Source organism: Siphateles boraxobius, unplaced genomic scaffold (assembly GCF_051911475.1).
Source record: "Siphateles boraxobius isolate OS27281-9 unplaced genomic scaffold, OSU_SipBor_1 19, whole genome shotgun sequence".
Lineage (NCBI taxonomy): Eukaryota > Metazoa > Chordata > Actinopteri > Cypriniformes > Leuciscidae > Siphateles > Siphateles boraxobius.
In genome coordinates, this window is record NW_027508799.1 from 4,948,572 (window position 1) to 4,963,178 (window position 14,607).

Sequence of the window (14,607 nt, forward strand, 5' to 3'; positions counted from 1 at the left end):
TTTGATCTAATCAAGTTAGTGTTGTCACGATAGTGCAATTTCGAATTTCTATATAATGCTTAAAAAAAATAAATTGACAAGTCACCTAAATTTATGTGAAAAAAGCATAATTTGCTGAAAAGAAAATACATCCTTGTCTTTTGAACAAACGATTAACACTGACCTGAGACACTCTGTGAGGAGCATATCTTAGTGTATCAGCTACACAGTTCTCTATTGTTTTTTGCAGAGTTGTGGGGTGGATCTTGTGGCAGGCCTCTAAATATAAAGAAAGGCAAAGAGGGAAAAAACAAGAATGAGAAAAGTATTTAAGTACTTTAATGTAGCTGAAGCAGTAACTAACAAAGTAGTTGTAGCCTTGTAGTTTCTGCAGTGTAGAGAGTAAATGTGCACATGGTTGCCAGATTGCAAAGATTAAGTCAAACACATCAAAATGCATAATTGGGTGGATTTAAAGTCTTCACATCTAGCAACCGCAAGAATGAACGCTTGTGGCGGATTATGAAAAAACAGTTGCCTCTCTTCTTTTTTCATCAATAATAAAGGTAGATTTTGTAATGTTGTATTTTTTTAAATTACAGTTTAGCCTTGTCTTTTTTTGTCAATGATGTTGTGCATGTAGTCAGTTATTGTTTAATTGTTTAATTGTAACACATTGGTGTCGTCTCGTCGGTCATCATTATTCACAACAAAAAGGTTGTCACCAAACATTTTTCATTATCGTTTTAGTTAGCAAAAATTCACACTAATAGGAATGGTGAAACACACAAACACACTAATCCCTCTCCAATTATATAGTAGGATTGAGAGTGAAAAGGTCTTGGGTTACAAAATAACTTAAAAGATAAAAACAACTTACGGATTATGATGGGAAATATAGCCAGGTCCTGAAAATTTCTTTTACCCTTTCGACCCTTCAAACTGTAATTGGCCCAAAGAGCATTTGTTCCAATTTTCCTCATGATCCGACGTACAGAGTCACCAGGAGTTTTACCTCCCAGCAGTGACAGGTAATCAACCTGTAAAGACAATCAATACAGAAAAATAGTTATCTGATAGGACAAGGCTTGTATTTCCCAGTGATTTCCTTTCTTCTCTGTGTTCCTTTCATTAGGTTTGACTCTTCAAGTAATAAAGTTGTCAAATGCATATGTAGTTTATTGAAACATCTTATCCAAACAAATACAATGAGCTAGATAACTGATCATGACTGTGTAGATATACACTGTATTCACCACTGGCTGTTTGACACACACACAGAAATGTCCTATTTTATCATACCACTTTCTTTCTGTGAGCTGTGTCCCTTAGCTTGTCAGAAGCTTCTTCAAGTTGTGCTGGAGTCTGTAGTGACCTGGTCAGCTCTTCTATTTCAGGGTCATCAGAACTCATATTTTTGGTTAAAATGGACCGAATGGTCTCTAGAGAGAGTTCAATCTTGTCCAGTCTCATAAAGATGGCCCTCACATATGCTGGTGTGCAAGAATCATCTGAAATATAAAAATACATCTGAGCAATTGTCCTATGGTCCTTATTGACCACAAGAACTTACAAATAGGTTCAGGTATGTGTGTGTTTTATTTTAACTACACTACGAACTAACATGAATGATCATAGTACAATTGTATTGCTAAAATATTAATAAATGCTGTAAAAAAATTATATTGCAAAATGCATATAGTTCTTGCAAGCTAATACATCCGTGTTAACAAATATGACTTGCAAAGTGTTACATATGAAATTTACGTACATGTTTCTAGGTTACACCTAAATTTGAGAAATAATTTTTGCTGTACTGCAGTGACTTATAGTACTACCAATATGAAAAAAATTATTTGGAAACAAATAATAATGTAAATCGTGATCTTCCTGAAAAAAATTGTGATATGGCAGAATGTCAGGCTGCTACATCAGGAAACCCTGAAAATTGAATCAAGAGCTGAGCCCAGTGGTTACCAGTGATTAACATTCCATTTTGCTGACATCTCACATGTACCCATGAGAAATGACATAGGTTTTGTAATTGTACACTACCTACTTCATCATTGTTGATTCTTCATTATGGTAATGGTAATGGAAACAAAAATCTGTCCCAGAACTTACTAGGCTTTGACAAGTCCCAGCTTACTGGAAGTACCACATTACCATTGGTAGGTGACAATGGCAACTAGTTTGTGTAATTTTTGATGGCATTGGCAATGATCAAGAATCCAACTTACTCTGAGTGTTTGGAGTTGTATTCAGAGTGCCGGTGATAGAGGGACCTACATTTGTGCAAATAACAAGTAAAAATTGTGTACAATTAGATGTCACCAAAAGCAAGTTGTCTAGTGATGACAGGCATACCTTGGTCACTGCTCTGTAACAGTCCTGGTTGAGGTCGCATCCAAATTTGTGAGCAAAGCTGCCAAAATAAGAAAAGAAAAGCTGGTTACATCAGGGTTTCATCATGTCTAATTTAAGACTTTTTAAGACCATTATGAATAAATCTGAAGACCTATAGCATGACCTAAAAAAAGTAAAAAAAGAAATGCAGTCATACAATTATTTGCAAAGTCAGGGCTTGATGCTTATTTTTTTTACCCAGTGCTTTTAAGTTGAAAAATTTAGGAGCGCATTTATAAACTTTAGAGGCACAATGAAAAATTTGCAAATAGTGTGTTTTTCCTTGATAAAGGGATACAATGAGAAATTTATGTGCAAAATCTGTTATGAAGTGGAGGAACGAACCCAAACGCAGAAAGGTTGCAGACACTAAACGTTTATTCTGACACAAACAGAAAACAAAAACCCATGAGGGAGCAAAACAGACGAAACAAGGGATATAAGACTGGAAAGACTAGACTAGATAATGACTGAACAAGAAACAAACAACACTTTGTATAATACTAACAATGACTACTAACTACGACTTTCAATGACAAGACTTTCCACAGAATACTCACAGGTAACATTTGGCAATGAACCGACACAAGACAGCAAACACAAGGGGATTAAATAAGGAGACTAATCAAGACATAACAGGTGACACGGGTAAAGCAATGATGACTGAATCAGGATAACAAGGGGGCGGGTTTAAGAGACGAGACAACACAAGCACATGACCAAAACACAAGGCCATGTGCTTGCACACAGAACATGGGTCTGTCATGATCCTGCCGCAATACTAAGAGAATCACGGACATGATGGCAGAATCATGACAAAATCATTTAATTCAGTAAAAAACAAATCAGACTAGGTGTTTAACTATTTCTGCTATATATGAGCAATATCACACTTGTAGCCGTGCGATATGTCTGTATATCAGTATGGCTGTGATTCGGCTGTAGGCCGTAGGTAATCACAGCTTGCTGATATACAGCCATATCGCACGGCTACAAGTGTGATATTCATTTATACAACAGTTCGACGGCATAAGTTAGTTAATAAGAAACAATGATGGAGTTTCTTTCCTATTGTGTGCAGAACTACTTCCTTCCCCCATGGATTCAAATCTAAAGTTGGGAACATTGCAATAGACTTACAGTTTAGCAGTCAATGTGATGAATTCTATATTTTCTGTCTTGCATTCAGTCTGAGAGCCTTTTCAGCCGCAACACCGGTTACATCACTTGCCCACCGCCCCCAACGTCGTTTTGATTTCTTATTTACAATTAAAAACTGATCGCGTCTGAACAAGTAACAGCACAAATCAGCAGCAGGAGTCAGATTTCACCACACTGCGCCACACTGACTGACAAGACGACGGCGGAAGATTTGGTTTCAAAGAAAAATGTAAAAGCGCCTATTTAAGCGTGTTTGTCGTTATACTGTTTTGTTGTAGGCGCTAAGCCTACAAAAAGCAAGGTGCAAAAGAGGGATAAACTCCAAGACCCAACCCCCCCCCCAGCCCCAGTTAAAATGGAGACTTACTTGGGCTGTCCTCGTTGTGTCTGGCTGAAAAGAAATCCATTGATGGGGTGACTAAAAACACAAGGTCATTGCAAGTTAGAAAGTCAGTGCAGTTCACTGAAAGTATACGAATTTCTGAGGAAAACATTCAAGATTATGAATAAAATACACAGACATCAAACACGTTGTGGTTACTCAGTACCATTTACTTACAGGAAGGCATGTTTGGCATCTGTGGAGTCTGGGGAGTCATTGTGGCAGATGTGTCAGTCTTTTTCTTCACTCTCTTGGCAAAAGGCTCATCTATATCTGTATCTAATGGAGATATATATATATATATATATATATATATATATATATATATATATATATATATATATACACACACACACAGTACTGTGCAAAAGTCTTAGGCATGTTAATATTTTTTCACTTTTGCACAGTATATATATATATTTTTAGGGATGTAATGATTCACTCAACTCACGATGCGATACGATTCACAATAATGGTTTCACGATACGATTTTCTCACGATTTTTTTAACAAATGAGATTTAAGAAAAATTATAAATGAAGAAGTGTCCCTTTTATTATTTTTCAGACAAAATGCTCCACATTTCTTTTTAATTTTGAAATATATTTTGTCAAATTATAACTGTAAGTCTGGAAAAACTGGTTGACCAGTAGGGATGGGAATCGAGAACCGGTTCTTCTTCAGAACCGGTGCCCAGTGAACCAATTCCTTGGAACCGTTAGTATGCCTGCTTAACGATTCCGCTTATCGGTTCCGCTCGTTGCAAATGTGTCATGACGTCACCCACGCGCTGTGTTATTTTGATTCAGAACGAAGCAAACATGGCATCGAGGCAGAAGCGCTCTACAGTTTGGTTATATTTCACGCGAAAAGACGACAATATAAAAGATATGGGGGTGGACATAGTAAATTTCCACTGTGAACTCATGTTTACATATGAAATGAGGTCTGGCTATATAATGAAATGCAACTAGAGATCAGGACCTTTTCAGTATCTCAGATCAGCCCGTGAGGCTGGGGGTCGCGAAACTCTCAGCTTCACGTAGCCTATTTATAATGTCGGGTTCGTCTTCTCTTTGTTCCAGAACATTTGATGCTTTGTATTGATTATCTTTGAACTAATAATACATTTACCTGACATAATAAATTGTTATATTGATCATTCTAACAGACAGACTTTGACTTTATTTTCATTAGAGTTAAAAGGAATAGTCAAACATTCGCTAACATTTAATGATGCACAGACATCATTAAAACCTTTCATTTATGGAGTCAGATGAAATAACGAGTTAATACATAAGATAAAATGTATTGCATTTAACCCAAAATACTTTGCCTTGAGAAAAGACGGAACACGCGTGAGACCCTCACCGCTAATTTGAATGCCGCCATTGGATCGAATTAGACGGACTTGTAAGGGATAAACTTGAAGGGATTTTTTTTTTAGTGTTATGTATAACACAAAAAAAAATCCCTTCAAGTTTTTCAAACCAGTCTTTCTGTCTGTCTGGTCAAGAGGCTGGTACCTTCGCACACTATGTAAAAAGACTGTAAAATTAGTACCACATTGACAGGGATTTTACATTGTAATAAAGGGAAGATTTAATTTTTGTTATAATTTGTATCATTACACTAGCTAAAGTTATTAAAAAATTAAAACACTGATGCACCTTGTTATCTCTGTGGCTCTTGCACTTGACGTATTAATGCCTTTTGCATGAAAACGGAGGTGACTGTTGCTTCTCACGGTGGTGATTATTATTAGTCTATGGAAAGTCAAAATGCAGCAACATCTCCGATTTGAATGATTCAACGTCAACATATACGCTTGCTGTCACCATGTCTACTGTTTGATGGTGCTTGCACACTGTCAAATATGCACAAATATGCAATATGCACACCATCAAACTGTATGGTGCACACTAGGGGTGACCCCGAATAGTCGAAGATTCGATGCTTCGATAGGAGGAGCCTGATTCGACTACCAATCTCACGGTCGAATCTTCGCAGATGTGTTATTAAACGAGGATTATGTTATTTTGGCTATATGAGTGTTCTCAATGTCTGATTTCACATAGAACTACTGGTTTTCTGTCAATACGTTAATATACAGCCTATTATGATAATGCGGTCAATAAAATGTGCAAAGAAAGAAGCTCATAAATATTTTTTAACGTGCGTGAATAAATCCAAACACCCCGTGACAGATTTAAGTTTCACTTTCGATCCGTGACAGACAGAGGAGCGTCTTGTCGGCAGGGATTTAAATCTTTAAAAATGTCTGGGATAAGAAAATCTAAAGATGCACACCATCACCTGAAGGATATTCTCCAAGGCTGGATTTAGCATCAGGAAAACCATGATCGCACTTCTGCCGGCCAACGTTAACAGGTTGGTTTTCCTCGGGACGTTCTAAAATGCTTAACGTGAAAAAGCTTTTAAAACGCTTAAATGGCACTTTTACGTGCTTAATGTATGTACACTGTAGGCTACACACCTTAAGAAACCATATGTGCAGATAAGCAGATTAACCCAGAATATGAACGCAACGCGTTTCCTATAGAAAGTCACGTAAAGCTTTTTCTTTAACGGTTTTCTATGGGAGGAAAATGCTTAACGTAGCCTAAAACGCGTTGCGTTCATATTCTGGGCTCATCTGCTTTCCTGTAGGCTATATAGTATGCTTTATTAATAAGGTGTGTACAGAATTTGATCTTTTAATATAACAGTTTTAGGACAACGCCGTTAAGCGTTTTTCACGTTAAGCGTTTTAGAATGTAGGCTATTTTATCCGCGCACACAATTTGAAAAGACTCAAACGGACACAGGCCGAGTGAAAGACTGGATTTTGTTTTTTTCGATCAGGTATGGGTACAAGTGATTATAAACATTTCAGCCGGTTCTAATTTGATTTTTGGATACTGTGAACATGATTAGCTAAAAAGACTGCCGCTCCAGTTTAGCATTTATTGTTGTTTCTGCAGTTAAAAATACAAAGTTGACAATCCTGAACATACTTTCGTTATTTTAATAATTTCTTTATTTTAATTTTTATTAATTGATCACTCAGGGTGATCTAATTTAACTATTTGTGACTTGTGTTTTGAATATGTGTTCCCCTGCACTTTAGGCATTTTGCACACATTTGTTCTGCTTCTTGTGACTTGATTCTGACTTATTTAGTTTTGTATTTTTATTTACTATAAATGTATATTGTGTTCTTAATTGTTGATTATTTTTCAGTGCATCGATGTTGCGCTTTAGGCCTACTTAGAGCATGCTCGTACAGGCAATTCAGCCGATTTAATTTGATTTGCATGTGAAATGCAAATCCTATCTGCAGTGTGGCCTTTCTGCAGTTATTTATGTTATTTCTTAGTTTTATTGATCCAAAATGTTTTTATACATTTTCTTCTATATTTTTGTGTGATGTTCTGTACATCGCGGCTTTAAAATGTTAAAGCCCCGCCCCCTCCCCAACACCACACACATGATTCGACTATTGGTCGACTATAGGCAGGACTTGACGAATCTGATTCGACTATGAAAATCCTTAGTCGGGGACACCCCTAGTGCACACTGGCGAGAGGAGCAAACTGAGTGTTTTGAGCCCACAAAAGTTCCATAGGAATGAACTGAAAACACTCGCTAGCTTCATGCTAGTGTGTGCTCGTTTGAATCGTCACACATTTTTATTGATTTTCAACCAGTTGCGAGTGAATTGTTACATCCCTAATATATATATATACACAGCGTAACATTAGATATTCTTTTGAGAAATGGAAAGAAATAAAACTACAAAAAAACAAACAGCCACCAAACTGTCTTTTACCTGAGTCGAGGTACCGAGCAGGAGTGACAATCTTCCTGCCTGTTTCTTCTTCCTGGTCACTGTCCAAATTTGAGGTCATTGTTGCTTGGTTGACCTTGTCTCTGGCCTTGTTGTAGCTGTCTACAAAATATCGGTAGAGATCAGAACAGAGATATTCAATATGTGTGTGTGTGTATCAGTATATATAAAGCTCTGGAAAAAATTAAGAGACCACTTCAAGTTCAGAAATCAATGTTAAGTGGTCTTAATTGTTTTTCATAGCTGTAAATTATCCCTTTAACTGTGTGACAATGATGTAATAATTTGAAATGTCTTTATTTAGTAGATGACTGTGGGCTTAGTTCTCAAGTGTGAAACAATACAATACCTGTGTATGTTAAAACTGAGACTTTACATTTGGCCCAACGTGTTTTGTCTGGTATCTCTCTCCTTTTGACTTTGGCAGTGACATTCTTCTGCGGCCAGTAGCAAAACACGGTCTACAAAAAATATAAAATAAAAATGCATATCTTTGTATAATAAACAATAGATCAGAGATGTGACCAAGTCCACTTTACCAGAGTTCAAAGGGAGTTTCGCACAAGTGTCAAGTCAAATACAAAATCAAAATGGCAAATGCCAACTTAATGAACTTATCTATTAGGAAATACCTTTTCAGTTGTCTCTAGCCAGTTAGTTGGCACAGCATCCACTGTGTTGGATTTCACAAATTTCACGACTGCAAACTGTTTGACCGTGTTCTGGGGGAAAAAAATGAAAATGTTGTCACATTGTGATCTTCCCGCCGAGCAAATGTATATTCATATTCATATTATTATTATTTTGTTATTATATACACTTACAAGTACGTACCACTTGGATGTATTGTGTTGATGTTGGATGTACTGAATGTGTTGTATTTCCACTCAATGGAAATATATTAAAATAAAATCTGGGGTGGTTTACAACACAAAAAAATGGCAACTGGCAGTTGTAGGCCACACAGACAGAAGTGTCCTCTGTGGGCAATATTAATTAGAAAACTATTGCTCGAAAAAAATGTTTGCTACATAATACATGACCAAATATGTTACTGCATATTAAATGATTAGTTCATACTTCCTGATAATTTACTCACCCCCCTGTCATCCAAAATGTCCATGTCCAGTCGAAAAGAAATTAAGGATTTTGAGGAACACATTCCAGGATTTTTCTCTATATAATGGAATTGCAAACAGCGGGTTGAAGGTTACATTACACGATCGCAAAAGGGTCTCATCTAGTGTAACGATCGGCCATTTTGTAAATATTTTTATTTCTTTATTTACTTTTTAACCGCAAATGCTTGTCTCGCTCTAGCTCGGCAATGCGCCACGCAATACGATATCACGTTGGAAAGGTCACGGGTGACGTGAAGTTCGTCTGTGTACTCCGGTTCAAAAAGGTACGGTAAGGTGAAAAACTCTCATCTTCTCCTCCAACTTCAAAAACCTCCGACATCGCCCTTTACAAAAAAAAACAGTGTTTGTTTTGTAAACACTGGGTCGGTACTTACGTCTCCGTCATGCGTGACCTTTCCAACGTAATGACGTAATGCGTGGTGCATCGCAGAGCTAGAGCAAGACGAGCATTTTTGGTTAAAACTAAAGGTATATACGTTCAGATTTTTTTTAAAGAAAATGACGATTGTTTCGCTGGATGAGACTCTTATTCCTTGGCTGGGATTGTGTAGAGCCCTTTGAAGCTGCTTTAAAACGGCGATTTGGACCTTCAACCAGTTCGACCCCGGTGAAATCCACTAGGCTATATGGAGAAAAGTTTTGGAATGTTTTCCTTAAAAAAATTAATTATTTTTTAACTGAAGAAAGCAAGACATAGGTAAACATTTTGGGTGAGTAAATAATCAGGACATTTTTATTCTAAAGTGATTTAATCCTTTAAGTCTGTGAACTCATCAGAATGAATGGAGCAAGGTAAGTACAATCCTCAAACCACTGTCTGCCTCAGTCATAAATGCCTGCCTGCCCAAATGCCTCTCAGATAATGTTTTCATCCGAGTGTGACTGTCTCTGGCTGTGTAGACTCCAATCAACCTTGAGTCACAGGGCTGCATGAAGAATGGCTCAAGTCGATCATAGATACGACAGAGCAACATCTTTTCCCCATGCTCTGTCTCACCAGACACTGCAACAACTTCACAGCACTCTAGATCACTAAGAGTGAAGACATTGTTGGGTTTTTTTATTTGTACAGTCTTCTTTGGTTCACAAAGTATCTTCCTCAGTTTGTCTGCTTCCCTAAGCCGCCTCACAATCTGTGAGAGAGGATTTCGCCCAGAACGAACCAATCTTTTCAGCTGATGCAAGTAATTCTCAAAAGAGAAAGCACTGCACTCATCTAGACTGCCATAAAGGTTTGCATCCGATGCCAGGTGTACCAAACTGTGGACATTGTAGACAAGAAACTCATCCCCATACAAATGTCTTCCCTGTGCAATGAAGTACACCAACAACTCCTCTGCATTGTGATTGTACTGTTTTGACAGTCTTGGGCAAACAAGGATGGATAATGCCACACTAAAAACCAGGAAGTGCTCATAGAGCTGTTCTCCAATTATGCCTTTAAGCACAATTTTTCCTGTATAGAGGGCAAACTGTCTCAACTCTGTGGCCTTCCATCTATCAATCTCTTCCAAGCCTCTTGGTTTCCTTGCAAACACATTTGGAATGCAGGCTTTAAGCTTCAGAAGCTGTAAACTGACCTTCTTAATATGGCCAGATGACAATCTGACAGGGGCGTGTCTAGAAGGGGGGCACGGGGTGGCACTGGCCCCCCCTGGTGCCCCCCCAACATCATTGGGCTAGATTTACTGTCAACCTGACAATGCCCAACGCTATTGGATCAGAGCGCTGTCAATCACTGCTTGATTTGCGATTCGCAAAGTGCAATCACATGTCCGCGTTTTTCAAACAGTAGGAGAGAGAGAGAGACACCTCGACACGTCACTGTTTATGGTATACACTCTCAATTACAGTATATATTTTGAAATATGGCACAATATGTTAGTCTGATTACTTTCATGTGTGACTGATCAAGCCAGTAAAGTTAGATTAGCTAACGTAACTTCGGCAGATGACTTATCAGTGTTATTCCGCGGCAGCGCGTCTATATAAATATAAAATAGATACATGGGTCATTCCTGGTATGCGGTGACTTTCCTGTCCCAATGATTTATTTACTCATATTTTCTCTAGTCACATATTTATAATAAATGGCTTAAATTATAGATTTAAGTATTCTTTACGAATTAAACAGAGATAATAGACATTAAAAATACTATTTTGTATTTGACACAATTTTAATTGATGTATGCATTCAATTATATCATGTCCTCAGTGCACAGTAATCAACTTCTGCAAGAAATAGAAACCATGATATGACAAAAACCTCAAAATATTTTTAAATTATGTTATAGACTAGGCTAAATTGCCTCTAATCATACATATAAATCATGTGGAAATATAGGTCTTTTTCTTAAAATTTTCTTCAATTACTGCATACCTGAAGTCATCTACCACCCTGTTAGTATGTACTTTTTTGCCTTCCAAATCCAACTGCAATTTCATTGAGACCGTTTTCAAGAAGTGACTTCATTCCTTTTACCTGCTGGAATTCAACTGTACAAACTGAGGTAAGCTTCGACTCACTCCTAACTTTGTTTTTAGTTTTTGAAATGTTATCCTGCTTGTCCCACCCTTAAAGTTCCACCCTGTTAGGCTATGTTATGGTGAATGTTTGTCCAATCAAAAAAATGTAAAAAGAAATCTGACATAGTTATAAAAGTTCTGTTCATCTGTAGAAGGTTAGCTCCAAATGTTGATCACTCAAAGAGCTATGGCTAACTTAACTCAGAATTTTCCACCCTGTTAAATCTATAAACCTAACAGGGTGGAATGTGAAACACATTCTATTCATCAAAAATTGTTTTGCTTGTTTCAAGAAGAAAAAAAATATCTAAGATGGCATAAGGGACATATACTATCCAAGAAAAGCTTATTATTTAAGCTTTAAGCCAAGTTATTGTTTAACATTTACATTATTAACATGTTGTGATAACTATGTATATGTCCCTAACAGGGTGTAATATTTTTACGGATAGTGTCTGAACAATCTACCAATAATTATTATAGAGTCCCTGAGCTTGACCTATATGTATTCCTTATAGTTAAACATGTCAACATTTTGATAGAATGCTAAAAACATGAAAATCATGTCCTTTTTCCCAACACTTATAAAGCCAAAATATCACCGCATACCAGGAATGACCCACATATTACTTTATCCTTGGTTTTAAAGACTAAAGGCACTATGATCTTTTTCCAAAAAAAGCAGAGCCGTGGTAAACATTAAAATGTGAGAACTTTACATGCAACTCTGTGTAATTTATACTGAATGGGTTTTTGCTTCTTTTTACACCGCAACAGGACATCCAAGGTTTCTTTAAGACAGATTTCATGCAGATAACGTTCGCCGACACACAAACACACACACATTCAATGTTTGTGTTGAGAATAAACCATGTTAAATGACTAATTAATGCCTAGGCAATGTTTTTTTATTTATTAGAACAAAACTGTGTGGTCCAATCAATGTAAAATACAAAATGATTTTCAGGCTTTTGTTCGGTGCCACATTTAATACCATCTATATTAGGTCACTGAGCGTTGCAAAGATTTTTTTAAATCGTGCTTAATATTTTCTAAACAAGTATTTATTTCCATTTGAATTTTCTGATTTCCCATGGGCCCCCCCTTACTGGATCTTGGTCCCCCCTGTGCCCCCCCCATTTATAAAATCCTGGAATCGCCCCTGCAATCTGATTCCCAGTGGTACCCTCAGCCACATGAGGATCATTTTGCGCATAACCCCAAGGCAACACTGGTGCATATAATCCGCAGGGAACTGTTCAATCATGTTTATTGGGAGCTGGCAAAATGGCGACAAAACTGAAGAGAGGTGGTGCTCCTCCTGAGACTGATCTCGAAATGCTTGATCAGTTCTCAATGTTAGATTGTTTATTTCAGGATAGATCACCCGATGGCCATCCCACACTCCTTTTTGTGTACATTTGTCACACCCATAATAGCCTGAACACAGTTTTATGGACTTCACAAGAGCCTTGGCTGGGGCATCACATGTAACACAACGCAGCCTCATCCTAATCAAACCACTGTCTGTCTCTAGTCCATTTTCTATAATGCTGCGAAGGTCACCAACAACATCATCAAGAAAGTCAAGATTTTTGGGCTTTGACAAACCAAAACACAAAGCCAACGGAAATACTGAGGGAGGAGATAAATTCAATTTGCACAACACTGGCCACAGTGTATTTTTGCTACTTTTGAAAAGCGGCAAGCCATCAATATTGAGCGAAAAGTCAATGAAATCTAATTCAGAAATATCCTGTAAAGGATACATTTTCAAATGATTCAGGAGCTGGTCTTTGCAGCCAAGGTAGATATACTGCATTCCTGATTTAATCTCAAACTCAACACTTTCATTGGTGGCAAGCAGAGTTTTTGCTGTCCTTGGCAGGTCTGGGTGTCCATTTTCAATCAAAATTTTTAACAAAGAATCCACTGCATTGTGTTTTACATGAAATTCATTTGTCCACTGTGCAATGCAATGTCTAAGTGGTAGGTTAGTTTCCCTATAGCTGCTCTGGGACCGGACATCATCGAAAACTCCCTCATCTGCACTATTCTGTTTGAAAGAACTCTCATCTTGTGTAAGTTCTTGGGAAAGCAGTGAAGAGCAATGAGGAGAGACAATTGTTGGCAAAAACTCTGATGCAGCTGTTTGGGCACTTGCATATTTTTGTTCTAATCTTTTTGCCCTTTTCCAAAGGGATGAGTACGTGCTCGTCCCTATGTAGTTTTTGCTTTCTGCGCATGCACACTTTCAGGTGTATTATGTGTGATGAGTTACGGTTTCAGCCATTCTTTTGAAAATGGCTGAGGGTTGAAAGAGAAAAAATGTATACGAAGTGTATGATAAGAAGAGAAAGGCCGCAGGATATAGAAACAAGACCAGAGTGATTTTGGGTGAATATTTCACACGCTGGCGTGCGCTAAAACCACAGGTTGGGCTTCCCACTGATGCCGCAGTCGCGAAGATTCTACTAGACAGGTAAAGTTTGTCATGCTATTTGGAGAAATCCATTTAAAATCACTGCTAGTAAAAGTTAATGTAAGCTATGATTAGCGATGCTAGCCCTGGAACAAGTCATGCACCGGGAGCAAATAGAGTGTTGCGCATGTGCATTTTTTTAAAAATTGGAGAGGGCGGGTCTTCTCTAAAATTCGGAAAGATCCTCCGCTATACCTTTAAGTTGATCATAATAGGCAGAACTATAACACAACACCCCTGAAAAAAAGTGTCACAAGAAGAGCAAAGTCAACATAATTTCCCCAGCCTGGTCTCATCATTAATACGTAACATTAACAGTACAAAATGCAGCCTACAACGCTGAAACCTACAATATGGACGTATTGGCAATATTTAAATGTATACATTATTACGTTTTTATAACCATATAAAATGTAAAATATTTAATCTTTTACATCATAAAGTTTACCATTTTATATATATATATATATATATACACATTTTAGATTCTGTAACCCTGCCCCAAACATAACCATTTTATAGATAATATAAAAATAATATATAAAAAGAAATTGACAAACAAAAAGGAGTAGAAAAAAGACAATTGTTGTAACAATATTGCAAGGTATTTTGCCACCCTAATCCCACTTCTACATCTAACCTACCCATAACCATTTCTAAATATAGCCTATGTACTTTTA

General features: G+C 37.3%; 1 protein-coding gene and 1 long non-coding RNA gene across 2 annotated transcripts in view; both read right to left on the reverse strand.

The window, feature by feature from the left end:
* The window catches only part of LOC143741618 (uncharacterized), a 548,742-nt gene that overhangs the window by 394,331 nt on the left and 139,804 nt on the right, over positions 1-14,607 (reverse strand). The gene's annotated exons all lie outside the window — the stretch shown is intronic.
* LOC143741478 (uncharacterized) lies at positions 1,275-2,367 on the reverse strand. The gene is made up of 3 exons (XR_013205066.1): positions 2,347-2,367; positions 2,220-2,264; positions 1,275-1,490 (listed from the first exon to the last, which is right to left on the reverse strand). It is a non-coding gene; the product is annotated as an uncharacterized LOC143741478 (long non-coding RNA).